The 22,314-nt window shown below is 39.7% G+C and overlaps 1 protein-coding gene across 4 annotated transcripts in view; it reads right to left on the bottom strand.

Annotated features, from left to right (window-relative positions):
* GTDC1 (glycosyltransferase like domain containing 1) overlaps positions 1 to 22,314 on the bottom strand; it is a 283,440-nt gene that overhangs the window by 255,957 nt on the left and 5,169 nt on the right. Inside the window, exon 1 of one of the 4 annotated variants that reach the window (XM_084642669.1) lies at positions 19,194 to 19,290. The exons of the other annotated variants lie outside the window; for them this stretch is intronic. The gene's annotated coding sequence lies outside the window, so the exon portion shown is untranslated. Of the gene's footprint in view, positions 1 to 19,193; positions 19,291 to 22,314 lie in introns of those variants that run through there. 4 annotated transcript variants of the gene reach the window in all.

The raw sequence follows: 22,314 nt of genomic DNA on the forward strand, positions 1-22,314 counted from the left end.
TTAATCATTTCCTAGAAATGAATCCAACATGTTTCCACTGGAGCAGTAGCTTAAGGTAGTGAGTTCTTGTGAAGTTTTCTTCAGTGCCATCTCTTGAGTGCAAGACTAAAACTGTATCCGACTCCCTCAAGACATTGAGTGATATTTTATGAGCTACACGGTTTACACTGTGTTCTACAAACACTTCACAGCACCTTAGTATGCCATAGGTACTAGACTTTATTACAATGCAGTTTTGAGATAATTTTGTACACACACACACGACATACTTTAGTAAGTTTGCAAAACAACAACAACAACAACCCTGCAATATGGTGCAATTGAAATATTGAGATTTACATACTTCGGAATAAGACTGCTAAAGATAAAAGATTGAAAAGTCATATTTTGAGAAAAATAAGGTCTATATAAATCAAATTTTATCAGTATAGGCTATGATCCAGCAAATCACTTAAGCACATACTTACTTTTAAGCACAAGTAGTCTGACTCATCTAAGAAACACTGCCATTGGTGGGGACTACTCATGTGCTTAAATTCAAGCATATGCTTACGTGCTTTACAGAATTCAGGACTATTGGCATCACTGGATCACCACAATGTAAAATACTCAATCCTAAAAAGTAAAACAGTAGAAAAAACAAAAGCGAGATCAACATGAAAAGTTCATCCAAAAGTCTTAAAAATACACTCATGATGAACAAGATCTATTATTTACTGGCTATGTGAGTTCTAGAGCTAAAATGTATTAATGAAAACAGTCAATATTAAGGGGCAGGCAATAGAGCTTTTAGAAGATAGCTAAATGTTCAGTAAAATTGAGGCCCCTGGACCAAAAAAAAAAAGTAGTTCTTGTCTCTATCACCTTTGGTCTTTACCGTTCTCAGTGGTTTAATATTAAGGACCTGGGGGGGGGGGGTAAACCAGTCTCGATGAGGGCTTCCTCACCTTTGAAATATATCTTCCCCTTTGATTGCCTCTTGAGTTTGTTAACATTTAGGGGATGCAGAGTAGATCCCACAATGATGGCTACATGTGGCGCCCCAATGAGGTCAATGCATTCATCAGTTCTAGGGTTAAGTTTATATATCGTAACAAATGAGTTGGGAGGAAACAGGTACAAAACAGAGTTGTTGGTGGGAAGAGGGTGAAGCTGAGAGAGATGGGAGGACAGTGGTGTATTTACTAGAATACACTGAAGTAGTATCAATAATTGAACTAAATTGTATCTTTTAAATAAATGAATACTATGCATTTTGTAATGGATTTTCTTTTTATTATTCTTTGTTAACTGGCAAAATTCAGTCATTTGTTATCTGTCTCCCAGTCATTAGCATGAATTGGCTAGATTCTAACATAGCAGTAATATGATTTTTTTATCAAGTTAAACTTCTGCAACCTTTTAAGTTTATAGTGACCAATCAAGCTAAGCTTTAATATAGTCTATCACGACAGAACTACAATAAACCTAGTTTTGAACATGATATGGCTCGTAACTGCAGCACTAAACTCCCCTGGCAAGAACAACTATGTAACAACTTTTTCAGATAGCAAATGCAGCCCTAAACACATAGGCAACATCATCATTGTGCAATTATGTAGAAACCTTAAAAACTCCAAGGTAACGAGTCACGTGTTTTGGTGAAATAATTTCTGGACCCAGTATCCAAGTAAAAATTTGGCACACTTAATAGCCTGAGGCTCAATAGTTAGCACCTAAGATATGCTGAAGTTCAATCACAAGAAATGTACGGACATCTATTCCCAGATATTCAAACAGCATTTAAACAATGGAATACCCACAGCACTTCTTTATTTATTAACAGAGCAACAAAACTGCTATCATTAGCATAATTGTGACACTTCAACCCAGATTTGGAAATAATAGCCAATGGAGCTAAACAAATTAAAAACAAGACAGGTCCTAAAGATGAACCACCTGGAACTCCAGTTATGATTGGATTTTATGATCTAAACACATTTCCGTTTATAAAAGTTGGCATGGTAATATTGCTCACATAAGCCTTAAACCACAGGAACATGACAGAACTGGGATTTCAATGCAGTTTTTAAAAAGAGCAATGTTAAGTACAGTAGAAACTCAGAGTTATGGACTCCTCGAGAATGGAGGTTGTTCATAACACTGAAACGTTCGTAACTTTGAAGAAGCCATTATGGGATGTTTCTCAGGGCGGACTCTCGGAGCGGTGGCTCACAGCTCTGCAGAGGTTGCCCAGTGAGTGGGGATGAGGATAGGCAGCTGGTTCTTGCCACCTGGCTGCAAGGATCATGAGCAAGGCACTCTGGGGCACCGCAGTGTCAGTGGGCGCACGGTGCAGGCTGTGACCCTTTAAAACTGAACTGCTCCTCCAGAGTGCAACATGCAGGCAGGAGATTGGGCTCCAGCTCCAGCAGTGTACATTCCATGCCAGGTCTCAGTAGCAGCTTGGAAGCTCTGAGCCTCCAAGCTCGATTCCTCCCAGCCAGGGGGGAGAGAGAGGAGAAAACAGCATTCATCACCTCCTACCTGCGACTGCCCTGAGCCATGGGGAGTAGGGGGTGAGGACAGGCAGTCCAGATGTGCCTACCTTTAAGATGCAATACAAGCATAGTACAGTACTTACTGGTGTTTGTTTCTGTCTTTGCTGCTGCCTGATAGCTTACTTCCAGTTCCCATGGTGTCCGGTTGACCGGTCAGTCCGTAATTCTGGTGTTCATAACTTTGAGGTTCTAATGTAGTTTGGGACTTAAACATTTCTCAAACTCTGCAGTGCTGTACTACAACGTGAAAACTAGAAACTACCCAGAAACAGACTAGAATCAAAAGTCAGTAGCTAGTCAATTTTCTACTGTCCAAATTAAGTAAAATACAAAAGACAAACAATAAAGGAAAAAGTACTTCTAAAAACGTATTACTTTTAGTCCAACAGTGTTATGCAATCAAGCAGGACTGAAGGATTGCTGCAAAAGCTGCCAAAATATCAATATCACCTGCATGGATCATGAAGTGTTTTTTTCCCCTTCCCCAACATATTCTTGGGAAGGGTGGAACTCCTTCCTTTGAAGCATCAGGGATGCCCATGGCTGGAGAAGAGACTTTGGAAGAGGAGGGCCAAGCACAATCTCTCTCAGGTGTGTGGCTGGCTGGTTTTTGATCTCATGCTCAGGGGCTAACTGATCACCATATGTGGGATCAAAAAAGAATTTCTCCCCCAAATCAAATTGGCAGCGATCTTGTAGAGTTTTCACCTTCTTCTGCAGCATGTGGGTCATGGATCATTTGCCAGGATTATCTGGATATATCTCACTAAAACATTTTTCTGTCACTGTGGGGGCCTCAGGCACTGGTGCACCTTGGATCCTCCTATTCTCTGCCTGTGGTACATAAACTGATTTCCTATAGGCTAAATTACTTTAGTCAAATTTTGGTTGTTGGATGAAGTGAGTGAGTACTGGATGGTCTTGGTGGCCTGTGTTATACAGGAGGTCAGACTAGACGACCTGGTGGTCCCTTCTGGCCTTAAACTCTGAATCTATGAAGAATATTTGTTATCAGTATTTAAAAGCCAATCATTTGCGACCTAAGTCCCCGAAGCATCCTAAATCTTGAATGATATTCTAGAAAAAGAGAACAAATATGAAGACATGGTAAAAATTGGTAAAACAGCTTTCTAAAAGATTGAGTAATTATAGCAGGTTGGTAATCAGAGCACAATGAATGTCTAACATTCATTTCTCAAGGGCACACTAATAGGGGATTTTGTTTTACAAAGCAAAACGACACGACGGTTTCAATCTGAGTCCCATTTATCTAAAACCTCCAAAGGTGCTGAGAACAAGGCAGCATTCAGGTCCATGGATGGGGGGGGGACAGGTTCAGATAATCATTATTATTTAATGGACAACACACACGGCTATCCATTTAAACTGGTAATATACTCTGGACCAGCTCATGGCCGACCCCACACAATTGATTAGAGGGGGCAGGAAGCACGCCTGTGTTTGCCCTTATGATTGTGTACTATACCACTGCTTTTAGAGTGCAGAAGAAGCAGGCTCCACTATGTCCCCAGCTCATTCAAGTGGGCAGGAAGGAGCTTCATCCCTTAAATGTGCCTGATAGTGTAATTATACTGCTGTGTCAAGCAGCATATGCTGTCACAGTACATTCCCTCCACTAAGCAGTGAGGAGAGTTCCTGAGACACAATCTCTCGCCCATACTACTCTAGCAGCAATGCAACAACACACTGTCCTTATTATGGGATAGCCTAGATAGCCAACTGGTGATATATGTCTTATAAATACTGGAGTTAGTTTAAAAAAAATTAAAAAATAAAACAGGAAAAATATCCTGAACATCAACAACAAAAACTGGTCATCTGACAATCAGATCATCCTAATTCTGTATCATTTAGAAAGGTTTGTAAGAGAGCCAGTCCACAAGTATAATATACATAAGGGTTGTTTGCATAACATTTAGATGTAAAAGGGGAAACAGGGTGACTCTGCTGCCTAGTTTACATGAAATTGTTATTCCCTAATTTTAGTTGTATGAAAAGTATATGTTTATTGAACAACTAAGGAGAAGACTACTCCAAGATGAGTGAGAAGAGTAAAAAAGAGTGGATGTGAAACAAAATAACTTACACTGATTCTTAAACAAAATCAGAGCAAATATTCCACATAGTTGCATTTGCAAGTGAAAGCTGACCTCAGGCATTATGTTCAATACATATGAGGCAGATAACCTAAGCTGATAATGACCTTGATAATATTATGGAGGCAAATTTTACTGCAGGATGAGCTGTTCTCGAACAATTTTTTACAATATATTAGGCATACGGGGGCTTTTTTCTACATCAGGAACTGCATGTCATGTTCTTTAAACTATTTCTCTTCTTGAGCAAATGTATTGTGGACTATACAAGGAGAATGCCATTCGCTATTTATCCTGGAGTTTCTCAGTTATAGTTTTCACTGGCAGTGACAGAATGTGAGATTTTTCTCAAAAACATGGTTGCGTTTAAGATCCCCTCTTTTAGGCTCCAGAGTCACAGGATAACTAGAGTATTTAGTGACTCTCAACCCTAGTAGTTCCATCTTTGAGACACCGAGAGTGATTTTCATTAGCTGGAAATTATGTGCAAATTCAGAGCACGTAGTGGTACCAACAGCAGAAAATGTGGAAGCAGGAGTTCTGCACATAGCAGAAGTGGCTACATAAGATGCATCAGCAGAGACTAGGTTATGGCAATTATTCCACCCTACACTGTGAAACCAATCAGTTCTTGTGAACTACACACTGTTAAGCAAACACCTCATGGTTGCTGAATGCTGACTCTAATGTTCAGAAAGCATTAAGACTTATTTAGTTCCTATAGTCAAAAAGGGAAATCCCTGTGTGAATGTTCATAATACAAGCTCCAGTATATAGTCAGTCAAAACCATGTTGAAATAGAAGGCCACAGGCTAGTATTTGACAGGTTCTTTTTTATACGCTATCAATGTTCCCTCCAAGATCACTACAGAAAAGATATGAAAATATGGGAAAAAATAAAAGCAGAAAAAGACAACAGAAATAATTACAAACTGGGTTCTGCTTTAGGAACGTTTAATGCCTCCACCAACCCTAGGGAAGAACAGAGTTTTCTACATGTCTGTCTCATGATAATACAGTATATCCATTTTTGGGTATCTAAAAGGAGTGTTCCAATATATTAATGAAAAAGAAAATAAGTGGAAAAAACATAGGCCCCAATCCTGCAAAGTATTATGCATGTGTTTAACTTCACACATTGTGAGCAATCCTACTGAGTTCAACGAGACTACACCACAGTGCATGCATACATCTTTGTAGGACAACTAAGAAATTGTACATCCAAAAACAGGAAATTGGTTTAAGCTGGTTGAAGTTAACTGTTCTGCGAGCTCCACTTCAGATATTCTTAGGTGTCTAATCCAATATATTTCTCAACAAATTTTAATGGATTTTTAGTATACTAAAAACATGGGCATATCTTTGGCAATCCAACTCATCAGGTATGAAAATCAGTATCTCCATGCAAAATGTCTATGTGAGGGGATTCTCTCTCTTTTGCCCTCAAAAACTATTAAAGTTATAGAGTTTGAGACTACCTGAGTAAGTTACATAGAACAGAGACTTTGGAACAGTATGTTCTATTACTGTATTTGGAGCTGAATATGCTGCAGGCAAGTGCCTTTTAGGAAGTTATAGTAAGTTAAACAGTTCAAGCAACAATCATGATTATAGGTTTCAGAGTAACAGCCGTGTTAGTCTGTATTCGCAAAAAGAAAAGGAGTACTTGTGGCACCTTAGAGACTAACCAATTTATTTGAGTATAAGCTTTCGTGAGCTACAGCTCACTTCATCGGAAGCTTATGTTCAAATAAATTGGTTAGTCTCTAAGGTGCCACAAGTATTCCTTTTAATCATTATTATATCTGTGCAAGCTATTATTCATTCACAAGACACCCTCGGTTTGTATAAACTATCATATAAAAACAATGTTTTTTAGGGAATTCACTGTCTTTGTTATATTGCACATTATAACAATAGGAGGAATCCTTTGTTTTTCCTACTAAAGTCTGCCATTAGTCTGAATTTAAGAAAGTCCATATTCTCTTTCATTTAGTCTAATCATAGTCAGCCTTAGGAACAACCATAGGGCTTGTCTATACAGGGATACACAGGAAAATTAATCTGAATTAAATGAAGGTGTGAATTTAAAGTGGATTCTGATCGCCCCATCTCAAAACAGATATAATAGAATTGAAAAAGGTGCAGAGAAGGGCAATGAAAATGATTAGGAGTATGGAACAGCTTCCACATGAAGACTGATTAAAAAGATTGCGACTGTTCAGTTTAGAAAATATACAACTAAGGGTGGATATGACAGAGGTCTATAAACTCAAGAACAGTATGGAGAAGTAAATAGGAAAGTGTTGTTTGCCCCTTCACATATCACAAGAACTAATGGTCACCTGATTAAATTAACAGGCAGCAAGTTTAAAACCAACAAAAGGAATTACTCCTTCACACAACAATAGTCCACCTGTGGAACTTGTTGCTATGGGATGTCCTAAAGACCAAAAGTATAACTGTGTCAAAAAAGAATTAGATACATTCATGGAGGTTAGGTCCATCAATAGCTATTTTTGCTATTGCCAAGATGGTCAGGGATACAAACCCATGCTCTGGGTGTCCCTAAACCTCTAGCTACCAGCTGGGACTGGATGACAGGAAATGAATCCTCAAAATTGCCCTGTTCTGTTTGCTCCCTCTGAAGCATCTGGTACTGGCCACCGTCAGAGACTGGACTAGATCAACCATTGGTCTGACTCAATATGGCTGTTCTTATGTATCAAGAGTCTGTTAACAAAACCAATTTACAATGGATTCCTATCAAAACAATAATCTAAAAACATCACTGTTGAGCTAAACAGAAAAAAAGAGGTCTGATAGTTCAGCCATTACTCCTGTTCTCAGAGAAAGTAGTGTACACAAGAGACAAACTGCAATTCTGCTAAAAGTGTAGATTTCTTGAATGCAAAAAACACCAAACTACACAGTATGGTCAGAAAAATATAGATGCAGAATGCCAGCTGGCTGATTTGCAAATATTATTCATTTTTACCACAATCACAGGCATGCTAGGTACCTCACAAAACATGGAGCAAAATGAGGGCTCTTCCCCAAGTCTTACATTTCAGAAAAGATTTTACAATCTAGAATGTAAGCTCATAAAGCAGATTCATACCCCTTACATCAGGTCTTGTGATGAATCCTCCTTGTTCCCTAAGGCCTAGTCTATGCTAGAAAAAGTTTGCCAGTACAGCTATCCCAGCAAATCCTCTTAGTGTAGACACAGCTTATACTGGCAAAGAATGCTTCTGTCAGCATAACTTACACCAGTTCCCCTAAAGAAGTAAGTTACACTAGCAAAAGTACTTTATTGCTGGTATAACTGTGGGGGGCAGCCAGCCCCAGGCCTCTGCGGGGGGACGGAGGGGCTGCGCACAAGGTCTGTGGGGGGCAGGAGCAGGCTTGGGAGGCAGGGGGGAAATCGCTCCCCAGTACAAGCCGATGGAGCGGGTTGGGGCCGGGTTGCTCCATGTCCTGCCGCCCGGTGAGTGCAGGGCACACCGGACCCCTGCTGCAGTCCCCCGGGATGTAGCTCAGGGGGAGGGGTGGAGTAGGGGCAGAGGCGGAGCAGCGGTGGGAAGAGGTTGGGCGGAGTAGGGGTGGAGGCTATGGAAAAGGGGTGGAGTGGGCACGGGGCAAGAGCGGGGGCAGCTTTCCGGGCTGGCTCAGCCAGCCGGGGTATCAGGCTTGCCAGTGGAGCAGCACGCGGCTGTGTAGGGCACCAGGAAATCTGGGGCAATCTGGTGCCCCAAATTTCCTGGTGCCCTATGCAACTGCATAGTTTGTGTATGGGTAAGGACGACCCTGCCCCTAATTGACATTACTATATCAGTAAAAGTTTTAAGTGTAGACTTAGTTACATAAGCAAATGCCCTCCGCTATATAAGTGTCTCAGAAATGCATTTTGACAAAACAGAGTGAAAAGCTTTCAAGAGTTTTCTTAGGATCTTTGAAATTTACCAAAAGGGAATAGCACTACCTAAGTTCCCGAAACCTGTGAAGCTAATACTTAAATTACAATATCTTGGGAGTATCAAATCTTCTCTTGATCAAAATTCATTTGAGGAAAAATCAAGGTAAACAGATATCTTCTTTCCTATGGAATGTGGAGATTACCTGAAGAACACAACTGTTGTCATATGTATAGATGGCATCTCAAAATAGGGGAGAATGTGAATCTTTTGTAAGCAAAATACACTTGCCACTACAAACAAACAAACAAAAAGTCTGTGAAAAGAGAAAAGCATGAATGCAATACTAAAAGATAAAGCAGTACACTGAACATGCATTTCACCAAGCAAACATAAGAAACCTCTAAAGTTTGGAGGCTATTTGAGAAGTTTATTGAGAAGTTCACACTAAGAAGGCCCTGTACACTGAATGCTGCTATCATGTGCAGTAGATGGTTGAGAGATGGAAGACGGATGGGACAGAGGTTTTGGAAAAATACAATTAAGCTCCACAGAAGGGTAGGAGGGGAGGGGATCTTGTCTTTTCTAAAGCTTAGTCCAGCAGTCTGGCTACAGAAAAATTTAGCATACCTGATCAGCAAAAGAACAAAACTTGCAAAAGAAGAGAAGAGAAGAGATTGATATAGAAAGAAGGATGAAGATTGTGGTCAAAATACTTATTTGATGATTGGCTTTGCTAAAGGTGGTATCAAGGGAACTAAGAGCAGCCTGTTATTCAAAAAGAGCATGTTAAGCAGAAACCAGAACATTTTTCAAAAGTTTCTTCTCCCTCTCCCCATCAAAAAGCACTGCAAGACTCTTGAAGCAAAGCCACAAGATAAGTGAAAAGTATTACTATTATTTTAATTAAAATTTGATAAGATAAAATGGTTGAGAGCTGTCTCAACTATTCACACTGGGATGTTCTGTATCTCTAGCAGTGAAACTGTACACTAAATTTGCCATTTGTGACTGTCGTTTGGTAATTAAGGACCTGACCCAACTCCCACTGGCTTCAGTGAGAGCTGGATCAGACCCTAAGCCCCTATAAATGAATGGACAAGTTATTTCCAATGTAGGGGAGTGGAAAGGAAGGATCTAACCAGACACAGAGATCTTGTTCACACAACAGATTATTAAGTCTTAATATAACTTTATTGAAATTTGGAATACTATCTCTCCCATGGATCACATCTATTATTTCTATAGCCTGTTCTGGGGAATGATCGGGTCTGAAAGCTACAAAATGAATTCCTTTAAAGGGCAATCTTATTATACATTCTGATCAACTGGGGCCAGAAAAAAGAAATACACAATGGGAATCTGAGGTTTAAAGATGATTTAGCAATTAAAAAGTTAACATCCAGAACACTCTAATGCATTTATCTTATAACAATTTTATCTGGCAGGAAGAAAAGTCCAATAATTTACAGAATATTCCTATCCTCTTTTCTGAAATATAAAGATGAATGCTTACTCTGTGTGAGAATGGGGAGACTGATTTTCCATTCAATTTCAAAAAATTCATTTTTCTCTGCTTTCCTTAAAAATATATGTATTTGACAAATAATATAAGCTTCATCACACTGCATAATGGAGAAACACTGTATGTATAGAAAAGCATATGCTATCTATTTCATTAAAATGTCCAGTTGCAATTTAGAATTAAATTATGTACCTCATGAGTTCTAGTCTCTTTAAGGACACAGGTTATACTGAACTGTGTGAACCCCAAAAGCCAAACTTCTCAATAAACAATGACAGGTTTCAGAGTAACAGCCGTGTTAGTCTGTATTCGCAAAAAGAAAAGGAGTACTTGTGGCACCTTAGAGACTAACCAATTTATTTGAGCATAAGCTTTCGTGAGCTACAGCTCACTTCATCAGATGCATATCGTGGAAACTGCAGCAGACTTTATATATACACAGAGAATATGAAACAATACCTCCTCCCACCCCACTGTCCTGCTGGTAATAGCTTATCTAAAGTGATCATCAGGTGGGCCATTTCCAGCACAAATCCAGGTTTTCTCACCCTCCACCCCCCCACACAAATTCACTCTCCTGCTGGTGATAGCCCATCCAAAGTGACAACTCTTTACACAATGTGCATGACAATCAAGTTGGGCTATTTCCTGCACAAATCCAGGTTTTCTCACATCCCCCCCACCCCCATACACACACAAACTCACTCTCCTGCTGGTAATAGCTCATCCAAACTGACCACTCTTCAAGTTTAAATCCAAGTTAAACCAGAACATCTGGGGGGCGGGGGGTAGGAAAAAACAAGAGGAAACAGGCTACCTTGCATAATGACTTAGCCACTCCCAGTCTCTATTTAAGCCTAAATTAATAGTATCCAATTTGCAAATGTAGACTCCCTCCTCAGGCCCTACGCTACCAGCACTCCCAGCTACCTTCGAGACACCACTGACTTCCTGAGGAAACTTCAATCCATCGGTGATCTTCCTGATAACACCATCCTGGCCACTATGGATGTAGAAGCCCTCTACACCAACATTCCACACAAAGATGGACTACAAGCCGTCAAGAACACTATCCCCGATAATGTCACGGCTAACCTGGTGGCTGAACTTTGTGACTTTGTCCTTACCCATAACTATTTCACATTTGGGGACAATGTATACCTTCAGATCAGCGGCACTGCTATGGGTACCCGCATGGCCCCACAGTATGCCAACATTTTTATGGCTGATTTAGAACAACGCTTCCTCAGCTCTCGTCCCCTAAAGCCCCTACTCTACTTGCGCTATATTGATGACATCTTCATCATCTGGACACATGGAAAAGAAGCCCTTGAGGAATTCCACCATGATTTCAACAATTTCCATCCCACCACCAACCTCAGCCTGGTCCAGTCCACACAAGAGATCCACTTCCTGGACACTACAGTGCTAATAAACAATGGTCACATAAACACCACCCTATACCGGAAACCTACTGACCGCTATTCCTACCTGCATGCCTCCAGCTTTCACCCTGACTACACCACACGATCCATCGTCTACAGCCAAGCTCTGCGATACAACCGCATTTGCTCCAACCCCTCAGACAGAGACAAACACCTACAAGATCTCTGTCAAGCTTTCTTACAACTACAATACCCACCTGCAGAAGTAAAGAAACAGATTGATAGAGCCAGAAGAGTTCCCAGAAGTTACCTACTACAGGACAGGCCTAACAAAGAAAATAACAGAACGCCACTAGCCGTCACCTTCAGCCCCCAACTAAAACCCCTCCAACGCATTATTAAGGATCTACAACCTATCCTAAAGGATGACCCAACACTCTCACAAATCTTGGGAGACAGGCCAGTCCTTGCCTACAGACAGCCCCGCAACCTGAAGCAAATACTCACCAACAACCACATACCACACAACAGAACCACTAACCCAGGAACTTATCCTTGCAACAAAGCCCGTTGCCAACTGTGCCCACATATCTATTCAGGGGACACCATCACAGGGCCTAATAACATCAGCCACACTATCAGAGGCTCGTTCACCTGCACATCCACCAATGTGATATATGCCATCATGTGCCAGCAATGCCCCTCTGCCATGTACATTGGTCAAACTGGACAGTCTCTACGTAAAAGAATAAATGGACACAAATCAGATGTCAAGAATTATAACATTCATAAACCAGTCGGAGAACACTTCAATCTCTCTGGTCACGCAATCACAGACATGAAGGTCGCTATCTTAAAACAAAAAAACTTCAAATCCAGACTCCAGCGAGAAACTGCTGAATTGGAATTCATTTGCAAATTGGATACTATTAATTTAGGCTTAAATAGAGACTGGTAGTGGCTAAGTCATTATGCAAGGTAGCCTGTTTCCTCTTGTTTTTTCCTACCCCCCCCCCAGATGTTCTGGTTTAACTTGGATTTAAACTTGAAGAGTGGTCCGTTTGGATGAGCTATTACCAGCAGGAGAGTGAGTTTGTGTGTGTATGGGGGTGGGGGGGATGTGAGAAAACCTGGATTTGTGCAGGAAATAGCCCAACTTGATTGTCATGCACATTGTGTAAAGAGTTGTCACTTTGGATGGGCTATCACCAGCAGGAGAGTGAATTTGTGTGGGGGGGTGGAGGGTGAGAAAACCTGGATTTGTGCTGGAAATGGCCCACCTGATGATCACTTTAGATAAGCTATTACCAGCAGGACAGTGGGGTGGGAGGAGGTATTGTTTCATATTCTCTGTGTATATATAAAGTCTGCTGCAGTTTCCACGATATGCATCTGATGAAGTGAGCTGTAGCTCACGAAAGCTTATGCTCAAATAAATTGGTTAGTCTCTAAGGTGCCACAAGTACTCCTTTTCTTTTCAATAAACCATGATCCACATTTTAACTTTACCATCTTAGATTTTCCTTTTCCAGTTCACAAAATCAAATGGAAGCAATACTATCCCAACCAAAATAGCAATTTGTAGCCTTTCAGTATTGGTGATCATTTCTAAGATTAGTTCTTTAATATTCTATTAGATGTCCATTCAAGAAAGAGCTGCAAAGAACATTTGATCTGAAAAATAAATGTTCCCTATGACACCATTGATCACATCCTTAATGTTCCATACATTCCTTACACATGAACATCAAAAGATGCAAGAGCAGCTAGAACACGAGTGACCCTTATAATTCCAAGATTAAACCTCAACGATGTTCACATTATTTCTTTGGAGAATCTTTCTCCACATCCATATAAGTTATTCTTTCTTTATATCACTAATGACAAGTTAGTGATGCACTTTTTGTAATATGTGGTGAGACAAAAAATACATGCTCTTTGTTTGGAAAATGTATTTAAAGCACAGATGAAGTTCAAAAAGTCTCTGGAAACCTGTTTTGTAACATTTTATCAGCACTATTGTATGTTGCTGATTACAAGTCATCCTTACCCAATGATAAGATTAACCATTTACCTTTTTAAAGATCATTTACATGGCTTATCAAAGTCATCAGAGTTTCACACCATCCAAACAAAAGGGAATTGCTTAGCCTGCAGGTAAAGGTGCTTGAAGCAACATTTTCACAAACTTTGGAGGGAATTGTGTTTTAATTAGTCATAGAATTTTGAAGTGAGTGTGACATTTTGGTCTCTGACTGCCATAGTGGGCTTCTTCTCTTCATTATACATCCTAAATAACTGTGATGCCGTGTACATATATTTCTCTCACCAAAAAAGAAACATACAAAGAAAATGTGCCAGTCTTACAGAGATGCAGAAGGGGGAAGGAGAGGAAACATTTAGTCTTTCCTCCTTCTCACAATCTTGTAATAATCCATCAGCAGCAGGACTATTTCCAACATCTTGAAGCCCGGAGCACCTCCAAACAGTTGCCTTTTGCTTAAGTTAACCCACTATGGAAATGTTCCCCTCTTTACCCCATGGGGTGACTTCCCTCCACCATGACCACAAAATTAAATGTTCTCACATACAGAATGGGCAATACCCACTCCCAGATAAGTAACAGGTTTCAGATCCAATATCTCACAGTCCTTCAGAGCTAGATATGGGAACTTTATAACGGAAACTTTCCAATGGGATTCTAGATGTAGGATATCCTGACACAGAAGGCTTTAAATTCATAACACTTTTATCGATAGAAAAGTTATTTAGAGGCCATTTTTAGAGATACATGAAATTTATTCATTATATCTTTCCCTCCGAGGTCTCTGAAATTGGACTTTGGCTTTATAGTTAGAAGGTTACAAAAAACCAGTTTTTAAAAACTCTCTAAAACCTTTTGAAAATAGATTTTCTGTAAAATGTGTTATGACAGAGCAGGATATGTCTGAATCAAATTAGGAACTCTATCTATTCTATGTGAGAAGATATTGGACACTGACTGCACAAGTCTGCCCAAAGACAACCTACTGTGCTGCATCTCAGATTACTGCTTTGTCTGTAAAAGGTGTTTGACACCCTGTTGAAGGACTAACATTAAAAGCCATCAAGACCACAATCTTTGTCCAACAATTGTGATTGTCCCTCAATTACTGGTCTATCCTTCTGTAATACTGGGTTTTCTACAAATTGCCCCACAGGAGGAAAGAGGCAAACAAGACTGGTGTGTCTGAAGCTTCTCAGGTGGAGCCTGTGGCACAACAATACAGCAGGGTCCTGGGGGAGGCCACCGTCACCACATGTAAGCAGGTCAAGCAGAAAAAGGAGAGTGCAGGAAGGGGGAGATCAGACTAGGAGAGGAGAGGATATGTCTCAGGACTTCCATCATTTTCAAAGACCTGTTAACTCTCAAATACTTTAAGAGTAAAGTCACTGTGATTAAGAAATTCCTTTCCTAAGCCTGTGTTTCTGCCAAGTTGTCTCTGAAGGGGTTCAATTAGAAGCCCACACTGCCCAAAGCCTATGTACAGATCTGGGGGAGCACCTGTATGTGACTGAGGGAGGGGGGAGTTCAGGAGATCATAGACACTGATTTCAAGGTCAAACATAGCTGGACAGAGCACCCAACATCCCAAGGAAGGGTATCAGACAAGCGGGCTGAGCGTGTGCCCTAGGGTCTCAGAGCTAGAAACAGTGACTAAACTAGACCCATTGGCTTGGAAGGCCAGGTGACCTAGTGATGGGGTTCACTCACAAAAGACTGATGTCTGTACAAGGAGCACTGTGAGAAGTTTTGACATATGTCTCATAAACCTAATGCATGGCGAGATATATGGATTTGATTCACAGTCACTAGAAAAACTTGTATATTTCTTTGACTTCACAATCCATGAATAATGAGACAATCTCAAACACATGCTGATAAAACCTTCATACCATACTATCCCATCAAGTCTTTTCTCTCTCATATTTATCTTTTAGACACAGGTTTCAGAGTAGCAGCCGTGTTAGTCTGTATTCACAAAAAGAAAAGGAGTACTTCATCCGATGAAGTGAGCTGTAGCTCACAAAAGCTTATGCTCAAATAAATTGGTTAGTCTCTAAGGTGCCACAAGTACTCCTTTTCTTTTAGATACAGTTCATCTGAATGTCTATGTTGCTTTAATATAGTTTTTTGTATTTAAGTAGTATTATATTACGGATTTGATACCACTATTCTTGCACACCACATGCACACCAACACCACAATATTGTGTATATATTCACTAACAAAAAAGTTAGCATCATAGCCAAGACCACATTGTTTGCTGCAGTACAGCATTTTTTTAATTGTGGAGACGAACAAAGCTAAGGTTTCTGCACTTTTGGGGTATTATTCACAATAATTTCCATATACCTTAGTGATTATTCTGCTTATGTAAAAAATAAGAAATTAACTCATCACAACATTTTGAGACCACTTATTACTACACACTATAAGAAACTTTTTTCCTAAGACCTCTAAAAAATGTCTCTCTCTTAGAGCAAGACAGTTATAGAAACTTAGTCATTAAAGCATATTACACAATCTCAGAAGTTTTCTGTGCAATTTACTGAAAATTCAGAGCACATTATTTCCTGTAACAAAGTTATATATAGTCTTGTAGAATGAAAACAAAATTTGCTCCCAATATTCATATAACACTTTCTGCTATCTTTCAGAGTAGCAGCCGTGTTAGTCTGTATCCGCAAAAAGAAAAGGAGGACGTGTGGCACCTTAGAGACTAACAAATTTATTTGAGTATAAGCTTTCATGAGCTACAGCTCACTTCATCGGATGCTTTCAGTGGAAAATACAGTGGGGAGATTTATATACACAGAGAACATGAAACAATGGGTGTTACCATACACACTGTAACAAGAGTGATCACTTAAGGTGAGCTATTACCAGCAGGAGAGTGGGGTGGGAACCATTTCTAGTGATAATCAAGGTGGGCCATTTCCAGCAGTTGACAAGAATGTCTGAGGAACAGTGGGGGGGAGGGGAATAAACATGGGGAAATAGTTTTACTTTGTGTAATGACACATCCACTCCCAGTCTTTATTCAAGCCTAAATTAATTGTATCCAGTTTGCAAATTAATTCCAATTCAGCAGTCTCTCATTGGAGTCTGATTTTGAAGGTTTTTTGTTGAAGAATTGCCACTTTTAGGTCTGTAATTGAGTGACCAAAGAGATTGAAGTGTTTTCCGACTGGTTTTTGAGTGTTATAATTATTGACGTCTGATTTGTGTCCATTTATTCTTTTACGTAGAGACTGGTCCAGTTTGGCCAATGTACATGGCAGAGGGGCATTGCTGGCACATGATGGCATATATCACATTGGTAGATGTGCAGGTGAACGAGCATCTGATCATGTGGCTGATGTGATTAGGCACTATGATGATGTCCCCTGAACAGATATGTGGACACAGTTGGCAACGGGCTTTGTTGCAAGGATAGGTTCCTGGGTTAGTGGTTCTGGTATGTGGTTGTTGGTGAGTATTTGCTTCAGGTTGCGGGGCTGTCTGTAAGCAAGGACTGGCCTGTCTTCCAAGATCTGTGAGAGTGATGGGTCGTCCTTCAGGATAGGCTGTAGATCCTTGATGATGTGTTGGAGAGGTTTTAGCTGGGGGCTGAAGGTGATGGCTAGTGGCGTTCTGTTATTTTCTTTGTTGGGCCTGTCCTGTAGTAGGTAATTTCTGGGTACTCTTCTGGCTCTGTCAATCTGTTTCTTCACTTCAGCAGGTGGGTACTGTAGTTGTAAGAACACTTGATAGAGATCTTGTAGGTGTTTGTCTCTGTCTGAGGGGATGGAGAAAATGCAGTTGTATCGTAGAGCTTGGCTGTAGACAATGGATTGTGTGGTGTGGTCTGGATGAAAGCTGGTGATGAAACCAGTCAGAGAAAACCTCAGTCTCTTTGGTCACTCGATTACAGACCTAAAAGTTGCAATTCTTCAACAAAAAAACTTCAAAAACAGACTCCAACGAGAGACTCCTGAATTGGAATTAATTTGAAAATGGGATACAATTAATTTAGGCTTGAATAAAGACTGGGAGTGGATGGGTCATTACACAAAATAAAACTAATTCCCCATGTTTATTCCCCTCCCCCCACTGTTCCTCAGACGTTCTTGTCAACTGCTGGAAATGGCCCACCTTGATCATCACTACAAAAGGTTTCCTCCCCTCCCCCCACCGCTCTCCTGCTGGTAATAGCTCACCTTAAGTGATCACTTTCATTACAGTGTGTATGGTAACACCCATTGTTTCATGTTCTCTGTGTATATAAATCTCCCCACTGTATTTTCCACTGAATGCATCCGATAAAGTGAGCTGTAGCTCACAAAAGCTTATGCTCAAATAAATTTGTTAGTCTCTAAGATGCCACAAGTCCTCCTTTACTTTCTGCTTTGTATCTGAAGGGGTTCCTTAAACAAGCTGAATTTCCTCAGCAGATGTTACTCAGTGATCTAAAACACCAGAATCGGTTTCTTGCACATTATAAAATGAAAAGCAAGAAATGAAGGAAGGATCCTAAAGTATCAACAGCAACCTCTGAGTTGTTAGAAAGCATATTCAGAGAAGCAATGGTTTACTAACTTCTCATGAAATAAACAATGAAAATGTTAGCCACACATTAATGCAATTCTTGCACATGAACAATCTGATAATGTAACATTCTGTATCAAGCCAGTATTTTCATAAATTATGATGTAAACAGAATACTCGTCAATTCACCAAAAGATATCAAAGCTACCCTTTTATTACAAGCAATCCAAGCCTTGAGGCTAGGGCTATCAGAAAATATTTAGTTTCCAAGCCAACATTTTTCCTACTTGTTTTATTATGAAACTATAACACATTTTCAATAACGTTTAGCTTTGCTATACAGAACAGCAAATAATTTCCCAGAACCCTTTGGAAAACCTGACATGTTGAATGATTCTCTAGTCAACTTGTGTGTTATTAAGCTGAAAAAATGTATGTAAGATCATTTGATCATTGGAAGCACTGGAAAAGCATTGGGAGCTTCAGGACAGATGGACGAACTTCAGGTCATATAAAATACTACCAAAGCTATATTTGAAGAAAGATGTGAAAGTCCGTGAAAGCGCCCAGGGTAAGAGTACTTTGTGTTGCTAAGAAACACTGAAGATGAATGAAGTAAATTGTTTCAGTTTGTGGAGCCAACTCCAGCCATCTCTTGTTTATTAGTGCAATGTTTTCTTTTATTGGTTATTCATTTTAACAGCTACACAAATGATATACCCTCATTAAACTAGACTGAGACATGCATATATATATTAACACTTGAAAATAGCTAAGTTATAGAATCTACACTACATTCTGAGTAGAATATACTTGCCACACTTTCAAAATTCACATTATTGAACGCTCTATTTTAAAAAGTCCAAAGATGTAAAGAGCATGTATTAGAATGGACCTTAGTGAAGGATTCTGTAATATTAGAAAATTTCAAGAACAGAGGTATCATATCAGGAATATACTACTACTTAAATAAAAAACCTATATTGAAGCAACATAGATGTTCAGATGAACTGAAATAATGTTCCTCACACGTTCTTGTCAACTGCTGGAAATGGCCCACCTTGATTATCACTACAAAAGGTTGTCGTCGTCGTCCCGTCCCCCCCCCGGCTCTCCTGCTGGCAATAGCTCACCTTACCTGATCACTCTTGTTACAGTGTGTATGGTAACACCCATTGTTTCATGTTCTCTGTGTATATAAATCTCCCCACTGTATTTTCCACTGCATGCATCCGACGAAGTGAGTTGTAGCTCACAAAAGCTTATGCTCAAATACATTTATTAGTCTCTAAGGTGCCACAAGTGCTCCTTTTCTTTTTAAGGAAAGAAATTCTTTTTAAGCTTCCTTTCACCTTGAAGTTGGAGAAAAAGAAATTGAGATTCCATTAGTTTCTTTCAAAAATATGCAAGATTCTAGTTACTACAGTGATAGGTCCAGTATATATATTGATTGCCTTTCTAGTTTAGAATTTTATTTTATTAATCTATTTTCAGGCTGTTCATTAGTTTAGTATCTGAGCATATGTCCAAAGTTTCCTTAATAATACAGTTCTTCAAATAGATTATCAGCATACTTCCCCACTTCTGAGGTATGCATGCACCAGTGGCCACAAGTCCGAACCCACTAGAAAACAGTAACTGTTGGGGTCACATTCAAGTTCTACCACAGAACTAAACATTCTGTGTAAAGCACTCTAACCCTACTTCCATCCCTTTACTCAGAATGTAATGAAGACTCCCAAACAGAGAGGCACATAGTAGTAGGAAACATACATCTATAATGACAATCTATTCAAAGAACTATAGTTATTAGTAAGCAACCTTTCTTCTTAAGGTAATGTATGTTACAGAAATATTTGTGGGAGAGAAACTAGCAGTAACAACTTTGATGAAGGTGGGCCTAGAAATGATCAATTAAAGCTTGCAAAACTGCTCTCTCTGGGCATCTGATCTAGCTGCTGAGTCAAAAAAGTAATTCTGCATAAAGACATGACTTGAACTCCAGGTAGGAGCCTTACATAAAGGCATTCCTCATACATACTGAGGAGGCTGCTTTGGATCTAGAGGAATGTGCTCTAAAATCTTTAGGTTGACAGCTGCAAGATTATAACAATTTGTAGGAAAACAGTTTAGACAAACTCTAAACAAAATGTTTTACCCCCAAATTTATTTTCAAACAATTTAGGAGACTTATTTAGTTCTCTCCAGTGCTCTTCCAATGGATGAACTATGTATTCATCTTCTATAATGAATGAAACTGGTGTCTTACGGAAAAAAACAGTACATGATCATGTAATTTAAGATTACATACATACATATGCTACCGGCAACCCCAATAAAATAATGGTAGTGTCACCTTACAGAATTTGATTCTTTTTAATCTACTTGTTCAATTTTATTGACTCTAGCATGGAACTTCCTCTTAGCTTCAGGAAATAGTGAGAAATGAACCCCTTCCTCTCTTAGTGCCAGAGGACTGCCTCTTCTATTGCTCTCAGTTGGAAAAGAAAGGTCACATTGTCTCTCAGCACTTTCTCATGAGAAGGATCCCTGAAGCAGGATGGTGATGAAGGGTTTGGAGAAGACACAGAGTGGAATTCGATGGAACAGCCTATTTGAATTATCTCTAGTAGCCACCTGTCCAAGGTAATTCCACTCTATGACACCTGACCAATTTTCCAAAAAGGAGAATAGCAAGGGGGAAAAATGCCACAATTGGCTGAAGTTATTAGGTGCCACACCAAACTAGCTGTCTCAAGACAATAATAAAAGGATCTCAAGTTGCCAACGAAGTTGTTTTCTGTTTCTGCTGCTTCTCTTTCTGCTTTAAGAAAAACTGCTTCTGATCAGATTTGTGGTATTCAGGAGCTCTCTAACAAGAAGCAGTATTCCTCTGGAATCTGTCTGTATTGGGTCAATTTCCCTCTATCCAAAGAATGAGCCAGCCCTAACTCTGAGGTGAAGAAAACAGTCTCCTCAAATGGAAAATTATTGAACTTAGTCCTTATGCTGTTTATCAGAATAATCTTGTGTTTTCAGAGCCCACATTCACTAATAGAGCCAAGAAACACAGGTTTCCTACGAACAGGGAGAGCCCTGCAACCTGTCCCTTTGATTTAGACATCCAAAAAGATGTGGCTATCTTAATAAAGAGCGTGTCTCTACAGACATCTTCAGGGAATAATTCAAGGGAGGAGTTCCCTAGATCTGAAAGCCCTGGATCTAACCTTAAATTCTATTCCTGGAAGAAATGAGATCAACTGTAAGGACCCAAGATATGAAGGGTGAGAAACCCTACAGAGCTGCACAGAGGAAGTAGAAGATTATGAGGGTCTATCTTCTGATAATCCCTCATAAATATGCATTGTAAATCAAGGCTGTATCAAACCCCTTCATGAAACTGACTCAGTACCCAGATCTGACAAGGTAGTCAATACAAACAGAATTTTATGTTCAGCATCTCATGAGGAACTGAGATACTTGACAATAAGCTATCACCTGCAACTGTTTCTAAAAATTTTAAGACTTTCTCTGCAAATGATGCAACCTTGGATCTGTTCCTACTGTGCTTCTTTGTATCTTAATGCAACAGGAAGAATGCTCAGATTCACAGCACTTTTCTCTTATTATGTGCCACAGCCCCTGGTTCCTTCAATAGTCTGCAACTATTATCTCCTTGGCTTCTTTGAGGGAACCTTCAGAAATCACATCAGATCCAAACTGCTTCCTTTACTCCTTTTGTGCTTTTAAAGCACTCTGCCAAGACTACTCTAAAGTGGAAGCAGTCTGATTGGGCTGTGAGTGATTCGCCCTCTCTATCCTGAAAAAAAAGGAAGTGACTTTCCTGCTCCTTGCCGGCCCAAATGGGCCATTGATATATGTCTTTTTCTAAACAGCAAAGGCAGTGGAAAAGATGGTCAGAAAATAATTCATCACAATCACATGAAGCATTTAACTGACATCAAGTTACAGGAAAGGTAACAGGAAATGATCAATTTGAACCTAGAAAGCAAATCAAAATGTTCAAATTAGACGACTATGTAGAGCCTAATTCTAACTAGAAATATTTAATACTAAACAAATTGTTATTAACAGCAGCAAATAACCCTTAATATAAGAAATAGTAAATAAAATATATAGTACAGAGAAATAAGGAGAAAGGAATTGAGATTTCTGAACTTACTGTCACGGGAAAGGAAATGAGGTAGAGTCAGGGCTAGGGCTCCTTATATAATTTCACATGGCATTAGCTCTTCACC

The sequence above is a fragment of the Lepidochelys olivacea genome (genome assembly GCF_965140295.1).
Source record: "Lepidochelys olivacea isolate rLepOli2 genome assembly, chromosome: 11".
NCBI lineage: Eukaryota > Metazoa > Chordata > Testudines > Cheloniidae > Lepidochelys > Lepidochelys olivacea.